The following is a 9,676-nucleotide window of genomic DNA, read 5'->3' as shown; positions in this document are numbered from 1 at the left end:
TCTGCACCCAGGATCCGAACCTTCGAACCCCAAGCAGCCAAAGCAGAGCGTGTGAACTCAACCGCTATGCCACAGGGCTGGCCCCAGCGGTGTTTTTTAACACTCAGTAAGCAATGCCAGTGTGAGAAGCAGTCATATCTCATGGGTTAACCAACACCCTCAACTCCTACCCCTCTCACCTGTTGACCCCGTCCTCTGCTCCCCCAAAACTGTACCTAATGCAGAGGTGCTTCTGAGAACTGTTCACAGTTCCTGTGGCTCTGGCGGAGTCTCCATCAGTATTCTAGCTCAGCACTGTTCCTTGGCAACACGCAAATGGGCCAGCTCTAAGCAAGATCTGACTGAGGAATGGTATAAGGTAGTCATCCAAGAGGAATTTTGTTCACACGGCCCCTAAAAGAACTCTGAAAATCTGTGCACATATTTTTAAAGAACATCTAAACATTTTTAACATAAGTTTAAACATTTGAGAAAGGGACATGATTTCTAACGCTCTGATACATATTTATTGGAACCTCAGGGCTGCAGGTTTCCCTCATTCATCTATGGAAAATGTCTGCTACATAACATAATTGGCAGAGCCAATTGTCATTTACAGGCCAGTCAACCAATAAGACTTTCTGTTAAAACAAGTCTGACTTCGTTTTTCAATCAAATATGAAGATAGTCCTGGTGGCAACCATCTACCTTCTGAGTGCTTAAAAGGAACAGATAAATACAGCACAGAGCCTTGTCATGTGTTCGGCCCTTGAATGAATAGGGAAGAAGAAAGGAGAACTGGCAGGCATCACCCATGTTCAAGGCAGATCAGTTTCAAGAACCGGATGGAAGTTGAGGGTCTGAAATTGAATCCGCTGAAACACTCTCTGCCCTGAGAAGCCGGGTATGTGCACAGTTGGGAGACTGCTGGGAAAAAGAACTTAAATTCCTCTCTGAAAGTATCTAACATGATACAAATATAAGGCAGTATTTCTAAACAAAAACTCTCTGCATTTCTCTGAGGCATCCTAAGCCTTTGTCAATATCTTAAAACAGGTTTCAAGTTCTCTTCATCAATATGGAGGATCAACAATTAGAGATCATAAGCTTGCTTGAGTAGCCAGCCTCATGTGTAATCTTGGACAGTTCCAGCATCCCAGGAATCGGTTCTACATTTTCTCTAGTCCTTAGAATTAGTTGCTCTTGTTTTGACTCTCTGCCCTTATTTTATCATCTCTTAGTATATGTTTGACCCAGTCTAAATTAGTCATCTTTCACCCTCAAGTTCCTAGATTCCTCCCCATGTTATTACTGGGCCTTATGCTTCTGTTCTGATTCTCTGGCCCTTTTAGTGCCAGAAGGGGACACGCCTTTAAAAAAAAAAAAACAAACAAACTCCAACTGCCAAGGTTACCAAGTTGTGCAAAAGAGGAGCTGCTTATGCAAACTGCTTCAGACTTTTATGCGGGAAGGAAGAGTGCAAAGTGACACTGGAAACGCATTTTGCAAATCTCTCTCCCCTAGTGTTTCTGGGGTAAAAGGTTGTAAGTAAATTACTGACAATGGGCAAAAAAACACATGGAAAAAAACACTTTATTAGGTGCTTTCTCTTCTTTAGGAAGAGAATTTTGGTCCTTTCAGAGGAAGCTCCAAGTAATTCGACAATGCCCAGTTTCCTTCAGTTGCTGCAAGTGGATCCCACGGTGGGTGCTCTGGAAAGCACCTTGGGGGTGAACGGGTCTGAGGCCGCTCATGATCAAGGTCGTCCAATCCACTTGCAAAGTTGAGAATCTTGCCGTGTCACCCTAGCAGCAGGTCTGTGTTCCCCTCCAAAGAGCCCCACCTGGCGCACCCCACCTCCACTCGGGCCCCAGCCACCAGGTAAGTCGGGCGCTTTAGAAGGTGCTGCTGCGGGGCCGCTTCAGACGCAACCACCGGGGAAGAGGCGAGGACAGGGGTGGATGCTGCAGGCGCGCGCGCGCGCAGGTGCTCGCGCACCCACAAACACACACAGGCTCGGGGTGCGCGGAGGACGGGGGAGGGGTGGGGACGCCTTACCAGATCAATGAACGTCAGGAATTTCCAGCTCCCTCCGTAGGTCTGATGCGAGGGCATTTCCACGGCCTTGTAGTTGCACAGGATGGAGCAGTAGGACAGCAGGATCGCCCCCGCAGCACCTGGCAGGGGACAAGCGCCATGTCCGCCAGAGGCCTGGGCGGGCGCGGCGGCGACGAGGGCGGGCGGGAGCGCAGGGCGGGGGCGGGCGCCGTGGGAACCCGGGCGCGGCCGGCGGGGCGGGCGGGGGCTGCGGCGGGGCGCCCCCGGGGGACGGCGCGACCGCGGGCGCCCGGCGACCTGCGCGGGCGGGGCGACTGCGGGCACTGCTGGCGGCCGGGCGGCGTGGCGTCAGCTCTTTCGTCACCTCCGTCATTCTGCTCCTGCGTTCGCGGGGCCCCGGGACACCCGGCCGGGGGTGCCCCCTAGGCGTCCCGGCGGTGGGTGGGTGGCCTCCGAGCGCGCTCGAGCTCCGGGGCCGCGGCTGGTGGCATCTGTCGGGCGGAGAGCGACGCGGCCCGGAGAGGGAGGTCGGCAAACCTGCACTGAAGGAGGGGACCCCAGTGTAGACAAACGTTCCAGCCGGGGCATTGCAGCGGAGGTCAAGGGTGGCTCCTGTGGCCAACTGGGGTGCTCTGTGGCCACGGGAGGTGGAGGCGTGAACTTGGGGTGTAAGCCCGCGCCCCGGTGCCCCCGAGTGACTTGCTTTATTTTGGACCCAATTGAATTTTCAGTGTTAAACTACTATTAATCACTATGACATTCCCTTATAAATTCTATTCCAGTGCCTTGCACTTTTCCACGGGAACTTTATAAATATCATATCAGTATATAATATAACAAGACAGGCTATGCACTTTGGACAAGAGGTGTATACGTGAAAGATTATAAAGGAAAGAGTGTCAGATAACTTTCTGCTACAAGATTACATTCAGCTTAAAAACAAATCATTCTGAGTTTGGATGTAAAACCCAGTGTGTAATTTGATACTAATCTTTTGAGGGTTAAACGGGTTTTGCCCTTTTACTTATTTGTTTTTTCCTACACTACAATACCAGGGCTTCATGGAAGGAAAATAAATATCAACTGGATTCCCTCTGCCTTCCAGTAAATGTTGTCACGCTGAAGTTGCATCAGTCTGTGGGCAGCATTTTTTTTTTATCACGATCGCATTTCAGCCAACCAGATGCAGGGTCAGATGATGAAAAGACCACATAGGTATTTCCTGTGGATCCATTTAAAACAGGTGTCCTCTCCAAATAGTCTCTGAGTCAGAGGATGTGGAGGGAGGGTGCAGGGAAAGCCGAGTGTTAGAGAGAAAGGAGCAACTCATGAATGTTTTCCTGAATTTTTCCAATGAAGCTCTAAACCAAAATAAAGAAACCCCGTAGATTTCTTTAATTGGCCTTATAATTATGCTAATAGAAATTGATGTCACAAAAATCAAGATAATTCCAAGAAGATTCTACTGGCATAAAACTATTTATTATTGGCAATTTCTACTTTTATTTTTATGGAAAAGTTGGGTCTATTTTTTTAATTGTGTATCCATGTTACATGTTCATAAGATTGCAAAATTAAAAAGTAGATCTATTGAAGATCTGTCTTACTAGGTCCTTAATAAAGTTTTATGAGTTAGAGTGATGTCCTCAGTGTTTGATATACCTTCCTACCTTACAATTTAGAAACTCATTAATGAGACTCTCTGTCCTTATCGTTACAAAATATAATAATATTTTCATAAAGTCATTTAAAATTTTATTCTATGGTCAGTTTCTTTTTAAATAACTATAGGACTAAAATAAGTGATTTGAACTTATTCTAATGTGTTTGCTTTTGTTATTTTGTGATTTTCTAACCACAGTAAGATAGTGAGTTTTGTGTTAGTTTTTTAATCAAACATCTGCATAAATTTTGCTTCAAATATTTTATGAGACTGTCAGTCTACAATATCTGGAACTTCTTGGTAACTGTGTATTAACAAGTCCAGGTTGCTCTTTTTGCTTTTTAGACCATATCTAATAATTTTAGTTATGATGTAAAGGTATTCTTTGTGAAAAAATATTAAGCTATACACAGTTTGTGTCTTTACAGTGTAAAAATACAATGGGGTGTTGCTTTTAAAACATCACTCAGTAGGTTATCCCTTTTTATGAACTATAATACTTTATTCATTGATAAGTATTTACATGATGATTCCATACTCGAGTTACAGAATACTGTTTTTTATTGTATAGCAGAAATATCTGCATGTCACTTTTTTGTCTTTTTCATTCTACCATACAGTTAGTGGGGATGGAGGAGAATAGCCTTATCCAGTTGAGTTTCATGGAAACATATTTCCCAAGGGAAGATTTCTAGGCCCTGTTTTAGCTTCTCATTACATTAGTGTACTTGGATGATTGTAACAGCTCCTACTCTTTATATGTGGGCTGAAGATATTCTTCCTTAAGAACGTCTAAAAGCGGATACAGACTCCTCATTCCTTTCTATTTTGGAGGGGGAGGGTGTCTGACATACTGGTGATGATAATCCTTGCTAATTTGGGAAATGACAGGGACCCCTGGGTCTCCCTTATGTTGTATTCCAAGAAGCCAACTTCATACAGCCATGAGTCTTGGCTTAAAAACTCAGGAGGAAGAATCGTGTTCATGCATATCCTTACAATATTCAATGTTAATGCTATTTCCTTTGGTTCTGTATTTACATTAGATAAGCATTTTCTAACGATATCAATATAGATGAGCAATTCGTTTTTCCCCCTTTACATTTCTCTGCACAACAAGGGTAGAAGTTGGGATGTATCCCTTTGAGACATTTGGGCATCACAGAAAAGACACTGTGGGTTTCTTATTTTTTCTTCATTATAAAAGTAGCTTATTTATGATATTAAAATAGGAAAGTTTAAAAAAAATTACCACCACTCTCATCAACCAGAGAAAACACTGCAAATATTTTAGCATGTACCTGCCAGTCTCTTTATAATATGTAGCTAGTTATGACACACTGTGTAACAATTTGCATCAAGCAGATTGTTTTGCTTTAAATTTAATAAGAATGTTTCCTTATTATTTAAAATTCTTTGTAAAAATCACGTCTAGTGATTGCATAGTATGATATAATATGAACTTATATTTTGCTTAAACTTTTCTCTGCTTTGGGATATCTAGGTGTTTCTAGTTTATCACTATAAATACACTATAATGTCTGCATTTTGTGTTGAGAAAGCCACTTTTTAAGGATTTTTTGTAGCCCCAAACCAGTTAAGAAACCACCCTTTTATAATCCAATGTGTATATTTCTTTACACGTGTTTATATGAACTGAGGTGCCAAGGAGAGCTCTTTCACGCTAGAGGGCAGTTGGGAAAGATTAAGATCTAAGTAAAAGAAGTAGGTGAAAGTCACTCTTTTTTCCAGCCGTTGATGCTCATTACAGATTTTAAAAATCGCCTTGGATATGAAACATAGTGCCAATGCATTTCATCAGTCAGATTTTTTGCTGTTAACCAGAAAGAGCTATTTACAGCCTAAATGAGCAGCAGGTACTAACAGCTGTGCTGAGGCTGCTGGTTGCAACAGTTTTCGCAGATTTAAAAATGGACTGTATTTGCTGTAGAGAACTCCACTAAATTATGAGATTTCTAAACACTAAGGATTCTATGGAGGGTCACTGATAAGCTTTAGAAAAAGTAGTGTTGAGATTAGGCTCGAGTCGCTGGCTAGATCTCATACAGATCTGAGACATCCTCCTCGCTCCCTGAAGGCTGTCGGTGCATTTGCCTGGAATGCTATCTCTTTGTGTGTGTATATCCAGACCCAGCACATCTGGCAGGACTTGGTATGAGTCCACTTTGACAGTCCCTCTTCGGGACGTAGGATGTGGTCTTCCTGCTCTGAACGACCCACGTGGATGGCTTACTGGTGATTCAAATTCTACATGTACTCACTATATCCTTCTTGGAAACTACCCACTCTGCAGAGTCCGCAGTCTCCGGAAACAGCACCAGCATGCTGCTAGAAACATTAGGATGGAGCCAGATGGCCTGGGGGTGCCAGTCTCTTAGTGGTGTTAAAATGTCTCTGGAAGTGTAGCAAGGGAAGGTAACCCACTCGCCAGAATTCCTCTTGTGGAGGGGACTGTGTGTTGTTAGAAGAAACACTTTATAAACTGTGGTGGATGGGGGTGATTGGTAGGAGAGACCTTCTAAAGCATTCCACAATAACAGTGCGCCATTGCTAACTTTCTTCTCCCCGAGGGGAGTTGGGGTAACTGCAGAGCTTTGGTTCTGCTGAGTGGACTGTGTACATGGATTTAGGACTGGAACTCTATTGCTCTGTGCAGTGGAGGAGAGGCAGACCACCACCAGGAGGGTCTTTGTTTCCCACAGCCTTTAGCCTCTTGTCTAAATAAATGTTGAGCAGGTATTTAAAAGACATTTCAGGGGGCCTGCCCGGTGGCATAGCAGTTAAGATCGCACACTCCCATTCTGCTGCCCGGGGTTCGCAGGTTCGGATCCTGGGTGCCGACCAACGCACCACTTGTCAAGCCATGCTGTGGCGGCGTCCCACATAAAGTAGAGGAAGGTGGGCATGGATGTTAGCCCAGGGCCAGTCTTCCTTAGCAAAAAGAGAAGGATTGGCAACAGATGTTAGCTCAGGGCTAATCTTCCTCATTAAAAAAAAAAAAAGACATTTCAGAGGTCTTAAACTCAAATCCTTTAGAGCCCAGGCACGTATCATAATTAAGTAAAGCTAGATGTAAGGTAATAGGGCATAATTGGGCCTACAAAAACCTAAAGTAAATGCCCTACCTAGATGCACTTCAATTCAAACTTTTTAACATTGTGTGAGCCAAAATAAAAGAAAAGCACACTTGCAGAAAAGCTAGATTCAGCTGCAGGTAAAGACTTTTGGATTATCCTTTTGAAGGAGTGCCATGTGAACATCTTACCCAGAGTGTCCAAAAAACCCTGTCCCTCACTCCTCCTCCTCAGCTGCAAGAGTTAGGATTACTTTGGCTGTAATTGATAACCCTATTCCTTGAGGCAGGATGGAGGAAAATATGAAGACAGGCCAAAAGGGCACATGTACACTGTCCCTTGAAGATGGTTTGCCGAGGAAGCTGTCACACACCAATCCACCTACACCTCATTGGCCAGCACCCTTCCACATGGCCAAAGCTAGGAATAGCAGCCTCCCTTCTGGGTGGCCATGTGCCCAGCCCGAAATCAGGGCTCAATTAGTATGGAAGGAGGATGTTACGGGTTGAATTGTGTCCCCCAAAAAGATATGCTGAGGTCCTAATCCCCAGTACCTCAGAAAGTAGCCTTATTTGGAAATAAGGTCATTGCAGATGTAATTAGTTAAGATGACATCATACTGGCATAGGGTGAGCCCTAATCAAACATGACTGGTGTCCTTATAAGAAGGCAGAGACACACAAGGAGAATGCCACGTGATGATGGAGGCAGAGATTGGAGTCATGACAAGCCAAGGGATGTCAAGGATTGCAGACAGTCACCAGAAGTTAGGAGAGAGGCCTGGCACAGATTCTCCCTCACAGACCTCGGAAGAAACCAACACTACCGACACCATGATGTGTAGCCTCCAGAACTATGAGACAATCAATTTCTGTTGTTTTAAGCCATCCAGTTTGTGCTACTTTGCTAATGGCATCTCTAGGAAAGTAATACAGGGGAGAAAACAGATATTGGAAGATCACTAACAGTTTCTACTACAACATCCAATCAACAGTCAAATTCTAGTAATTTATTCTCTGAAACATTTCTCAAATATGAGCCTTCATTTCTCTTTCTATCGCTGTTGCCTCATTGAATAAGCTCTAACTGGCTTCCTGCCTCCATTGTTGCATCTCCACATCCCCCTATCACTGCCTAGAATTATCTTCCTGAAACTATAGTTCAGATTATATCACTCTTCTCCTCAAAAATAATCAGTGATTCCCCACGGGCTACAAGAAACCTCAGTATTTCAACTTTCTTTCCTGCTCCTTTTAAAATAATTATGCATTCCATTATCATGGGAATACTTATTTTTCCCCCAAACTCAACATTTACTTTTAGTCTTTCATGCCTCTCAGGCACTAATGATTCACATCACCTTCTCCATCTATTAAAATTCTACTCATCTCTCAAGACCCAGCTCTGGCAGAAATTCTCTAATAATGTCTACGTTTGTAACTACTTTGCCAACTAGGAAGCCCTTGCACCTTATACTAAATGGCGATCGTAGCATCTTCTGATGGGGCAGCCCGTGATCATCCCTGGCATGACCACCGTCACCCTCCTATCACGGGATTACCCTGAGATGCCCTTCACATGGAAGTAGCCAATCCATAGGGGACATAGTTGTCAGAAAGTGTTCCCTCTCTTTTGTGAGATGGAAAGCATATTACCCAATAGATTGAGATCACGTGAAGCAGCTAACTAAACTATCCCCTTGGTTCCTCGACTCTGTCCATAGAAGGCAAGCCTTTGGGGGACCTGGTAGCCTCTGCAGCAAGGCAATGTCACAGAATGTGGAATGCAGGGATGGTGGGATGGGTTGCCACTTCTTACCATATTAAGCAACTTTCCCCCAGAATGAAGGTCAGCTAAAACGTCTGCAGCCCATTTATTGGCCCTCTGTGTTAGTTATCCTCAAAGGTAGTTAAAAGTCTGTTTTAGAAACACTTGTAATAAACATCCAGCATGAAAGAGGAGTTCGATAAAATTAAACCAAATACCATCATTTTGTTTTCAGGAAACATGTGATCTGCCATGAGAGGTGGCAGCATTAGGCAGTCTCACCAAGTGCCAGGAGCCAGTCTAAATTGTCTGTGAAGGTGGCCAACTGAGGGCAGAGAGAACTCTCACTTCCCTCGTCCTGAGGGAAGACCCTGGTCGCCAAGCAGGCCTGCTGGAGCCAAGGCTACTTCTGACGCCTCGCCCCCCCAGGAGCTGAGCATGTAGTTTTCATTCCTCTCAAGAATTCCTGTGTCAAAAAATGCAGGTGAATGGTCCACATCACTGACGGCTGCGCTCTGAACATAGAAGAAGATAGCGGACCCACAAGGATGTTTGGAAGATTGCCTGGGAATGCAATGATCCGGCTGGGCCAAGCCATGGTTCTGAGAAAGTTGGAAACTGCTGGAAGGATTTCCGAGAAATAGTTCACTAGCGCAGCCCTTCTCATCTCTATTTTTTCCTGCTTTATTGTGTACATGATAGCTGGAGCTGCAGTAGCCATCTTGTAAGCATGAGGAAAAGAATCAGAGGATCACAGAGATCTTGCCGACATCCATAACCTGCTGAACCAATGCCAGCAGTGGCCTCCTTCCAGACTTCTTGTGATGTGAGAAAAATAACCTCCTATTTATTAAAGCAATGTAGTAGAGTGTTCTCTTACATGCAGCTAAATCATGGTACAAGGAGATGTTTGGGGTTATTTCCTGGCATGCTTCAAAAGTGCTAAATCATGGGATAATGGGATAGTACTAAGGAGACTAGGGTTCAAATTTATGTATTTTTTATTTAATAAACACTCACATAACACTTACTGTGGGCCAGGCTCTGATCTAAGCACTTTACAAATATTAACTCATTTTAGCCGCACTGAGGGTGCTTACTTACTATTATCATC

The 9,676-nt window shown here is 44.2% G+C and overlaps 1 pseudogene across 1 annotated transcript; it reads right to left on the bottom strand.

Moving 5' to 3' along the window:
* Positions 1–1,794: 1,794 nt before the first annotated feature.
* Positions 1,795–2,331, bottom strand: LOC147911560 (androgen-induced gene 1 protein-like; annotated as a pseudogene). Its single transcript, XR_015551189.1, has 2 exons — positions 2,038–2,331; positions 1,795–1,898 (listed from the first exon to the last, which is right to left on the bottom strand). The product of XR_015551189.1 is annotated as an androgen-induced gene 1 protein-like (transcript).
* Positions 2,332–9,676: the final 7,345 nt, after the last annotated feature.

This window comes from Ceratotherium simum, unplaced genomic scaffold, assembly GCF_057802395.1.
Source record: "Ceratotherium simum simum isolate JZ-2026a unplaced genomic scaffold, ASM5780239v1 HiC_scaffold_43, whole genome shotgun sequence".
NCBI lineage: Eukaryota > Metazoa > Chordata > Mammalia > Perissodactyla > Rhinocerotidae > Ceratotherium > Ceratotherium simum.
This window is presented reverse-complemented; position numbering and strand designations above follow the sequence as displayed.